This window comes from Taudactylus pleione, unplaced genomic scaffold, assembly GCF_031769625.1.
Source record: "Taudactylus pleione unplaced genomic scaffold, aTauple2 ptg000846l, whole genome shotgun sequence".
Lineage (NCBI taxonomy): Eukaryota > Metazoa > Chordata > Amphibia > Anura > Myobatrachidae > Taudactylus > Taudactylus pleione.
This window is the reverse complement of record NW_028285248.1, coordinates 724,736-729,323: the sequence shown is the minus strand read 5'-3', so window position 1 is coordinate 729,323 and position 4,588 is coordinate 724,736.

Below are 4,588 nucleotides of genomic sequence, written 5' to 3'. Positions count from 1 at the left end.
GAGGAGGGAGGCTGCACAGCTCACACGGAAAACTCAGGCCTCTGCTATATATACTAAGTGCTGTAATATCTTCCTCTAATGATTCGGGGGGAGGGAGGCTGCACAGCTCACACTGAAAACTCAGGTCTCTGCTATATATACTAAGTGCTGTAATATCTTCCTCTAATGATTCGGGAGAAGGGAGGCTGCACAGCTCACACGGAAATCTCAGGTCTCTGCTATATATACTAAGTGCTGTAATATATTCCTCTAATGATTCGGGAGAAGGGAGGCTGCACAGCTCACACGGAAAACTCAGGCCTCTGCTATATATACTAAGTGCTGTAATATATTCCTCTAATGATTCGGGAGGAGGGAGGCTGCACAGCTCACATGGATAACTCAGGCCTCTGCTATATATACTAAGTGCTGTAATATCTTCCTCTAATGATTCAGGAGGAGGGAGGCTGCACAGCTCACATGGAAAACTCAGGCCTCTGCTATATATACTAAGTGCTGTAATATCTTCCTCTAATGATTCAGGAGGAGGGAGGCTGCACAGCTCACACGGAAAACTCAGGTCTCTGCTACATATACTAAGTGCTGTAATATTTTCCTCTAATGATTCGGGAGGAGGGAGGCTGCACAGCTCACATGGAAAACTCAGGTCTCTGCTATATATACTAAGTGCTGTAATATATTCCTCTAATGATTCGGGAGGAGGGAGGCTGCACAGCTCACATGGATAAATCAGGCCTAAGCTATATATACTAAGTGCTGTAATATCTTCCTCTAATGATTCAGGAGGAGGGAGGCTGCACAGCTCACACGGAAAACTCAGGCCTCTGCTATATATACTAAGTGCTGTAATATCTTCCTCTAATGATTCAGGAGGAGGGAGGCTGCACAGCTCACACGGAAAACTCAGGTCTCTGCTATATATACTAAGTGCTGTAATATTTTCCTCTAATTATTCGGGAGGAGGGAGGCTGCACAGCTCACACGGAAAACTCAGGTATCTACTATATATATACTAAGTGCTGTAATATCTTCCTCTAATGATTCGGGAGGAGGGAGGCTGCACAGCTCACACGGAAAACTCAGGTCTCTGCTATATATACTAAGTGCTGTAATATATTCCTCTAATGATTCGGGAGGAGGGAGGCTGCACAGCTCACATGGAAAACTCAGGCCTCTGCTATATATACTAAGTGCTGTAATATCTTCCTCTAATGATTCAGGAGGAGGGAGGCTGCACAGCTTACACGGAAAACTCAGGTCTCTGCTATATATACTAAGTGCTGTAATATCTTCCTCTAATGATTCGGGAGGAGGGAGGCTGCACAGCTCACAAGGAAAACTCAGGTCTCTGCTATATATACTAAGTGCTGTAATATATTCCTCTAATGATTCGGGAGGAGGGAGGCTGCACAGCTCATATGGAAAACTCAGGCCTCTGCTATATATACTAAGTGCTGTAATATCTTCCTGTAATGATTCGGGACGAGGGAGGCTGCACAGCTCACACGGAAAACTCAGGCCTCTGCTATATATACTAAGTGCTGTAATATCTTCCTCTAATGATTCTGGAGGAGGGAGGCTGCACAGCTCACACGGAAAACTCAGGCCTCTGCTATATATACTAAGTGCTGTAATATTTTCATCTAATGATTCGGGAGGAGGGAGGCTGCACAGCTCACATGGAAAACTCAGGCCTCTGCTATATTTACTAAGTGCTGTAATATCTTCCTCTAATGATTCGGGGGGAGGGAGGCTGCACAGCTCACACGGAAAACTCAGGTCTCTGCTATATATACTAAATGCTGTTATATATTCCTCTAATGATTCGGGATGAGGGAGGCTGCACAGCTCACACGGAAAACTCAGGCCTCTGCTATATATACTAAGTGCTGTAATATATTCCTCTAATGATTCTGGAGGAGGGAGGCTGCACAGCTCACACGGAAAACTCAGGCCTCTGCTATATATACTAAGTGCTGTAATATTTTCATCTAATGATTCGGGAGGAGGGAGGCTGCACAGCTCACATGGAAAACTCAGGCCTCTGCTATATTTACTAAGTGCTGTAATATCTTCCTCTAATGATTCGGGGGGAGGGAGGCTGCACAGCTCACACGGAAAACTCAGGTCTCTGCTATATATACTAAGTGCTGTTATATATTCCTCTAATGATTCGGGAGGAGGGAGGCTGCACAGCTCACATGGATAACTCAGGCCTCTGCTATATATACTAAGTGCTGTAATATCTTCCTCTAATGATTCAGGAGGAGGGAGGCTGCACAGCTCTCACGGAAAACTCAGGCCTCTGCTCTATATACTAAGTGCTGTAATATTTTCCTCTAATGATTCGGGAGGAGGGAGGCTGCACAGCTCACACGGAAAACTCAGGTCTCTACTATATATATACTAAGTGCTGTAATATCTTCCTCTAATGATTCGGGAGGAGGGAGGCTGCACAGCTCACACGGAAAACTCAGGTCTCTGCTATATATACTAAGTGCTGTAATATCTTCCTCTAATGATTCGGGAGGAGGGAGGCTGCACAGCTCACACGGAAAACTCAGGCCTCTGCTATATATACTAAGTGCTGTAATATCTTCCTCTAATGATTCGGGGGGAGGGAGGCTGCACAGCTCACACTGAAAACTCAGGTCTCTGCTATATATACTAAGTGCTGTAATATCTTCCTCTAATGATTCGGGAGAAGGGAGGCTGCACAGCTCACACGGAAATCTCAGGTCTCTGCTATATATACTAAGTGCTGTAATATATTCCTCTAATGATTCGGGAGAAGGGAGGCTGCACAGCTCACACGGAAAACTCAGGCCTCTGCTATATATACTAAGTGCTGTAATATATTCCTCTAATGATTCGGGAGGAGGGAGGCTGCACAGCTCACATGGATAACTCAGGCCTCTGCTATATATATACTAAGTGCTGTAATATCTTCCTCTAATGATTCGGGAGGAGGGAGGCTGCACAGCTCACACGGAAAACTCAGGTCTCTGCTATATATACTAAGTGCTGTAATATCTTCCTCTAATGATTCGGGAGGAGGGAGGCTGCACAGCTCACACGGAAAACTCAGGCCTCTGCTATATATACTAAGTGCTGTAATATCTTCCTCTAATGATTCGGGGGGAGGGAGGCTGCACAGCTCACACTGAAAACTCAGGTCTCTGCTATATATACTAAGTGCTGTAATATCTTCCTCTAATGATTCGGGAGAAGGGAGGCTGCACAGCTCACACGGAAATCTCAGGTCTCTGCTATATATACTAAGTGCTGTAATATATTCCTCTAATGATTCGGGAGAAGGGAGGCTGCACAGCTCACACGGAAAACTCAGGCCTCTGCTATATATACTAAGTGCTGTAATATATTCCTCTAATGATTCGGGAGGAGGGAGGCTGCACAGCTCACATGGATAACTCAGGCCTCTGCTATATATACTAAGTGCTGTAATATATTCCTGTAATGATTCGGGACGAGGGAGGCTGCACAGCTCACACGGAAAACTCAGGCCTCTGCTATATATACTAAGTGCTGTAATATCTTCCTCTAATGATTCTGGAGGAGGGAGGCTGCACAGCTCACACGGAAAACTCAGGCCTCTGCTATATATACTAAGTGCTGTAATATTTTCATCTAATGATTCGGGAGGAGGGAGGCTGCACAGCTCACATGGAAAACTCAGGCCTCTGCTATATTTACTAAGTGCTGTAATATCTTCCTCTAATGATTCGGGGGGAGGGAGGCTGCACAGCTCACACGGAAAACTCAGGTCTCTGCTATATATACTAAATGCTGTTATATATTCCTCTAATGATTCGGGATGAGGGAGGCTGCACAGCTCACACGGAAAACTCAGGCCTCTGCTATATATACTAAGTGCTGTAATATATTCCTCTAATGATTCTGGAGGAGGGAGGCTGCACAGCTCACACGGAAAACTCAGGCCTCTGCTATATATACTAAGTGCTGTAATATTTTCATCTAATGATTCGGGAGGAGGGAGGCTGCACAGCTCACATGGAAAACTCAGGCCTCTGCTATATTTACTAAGTGCTGTAATATCTTCCTCTAATGATTCGGGGGGAGGGAGGCTGCACAGCTCACACGGAAAACTCAGGTCTCTGCTATATATACTAAGTGCTGTTATATATTCCTCTAATGATTCGGGAGGAGGGAGGCTGCACAGCTCACATGGATAACTCAGGCCTCTGCTATATATACTAAGTGCTGTAATATCTTCCTCTAATGATTCAGGAGGAGGGAGGCTGCACAGCTCTCACGGAAAACTCAGGCCTCTGCTCTATATACTAAGTGCTGTAATATTTTCCTCTAATGATTCGGGAGGAGGGAGGCTGCACAGCTCACACGGAAAACTCAGGTCTCTACTATATATATACTAAGTGCTGTAATATCTTCCTCTAATGATTCGGGAGGAGGGAGGCTGCACAGCTCACACGGAAAACTCAGGTCTCTGCTATATATACTAAGTGCTGTAATATCTTCCTCTAATGATTCGGGAGGAGGGAGGCTGCACAGCTCACACGGAAAACTCAGGCCTCTGCTATATATACTA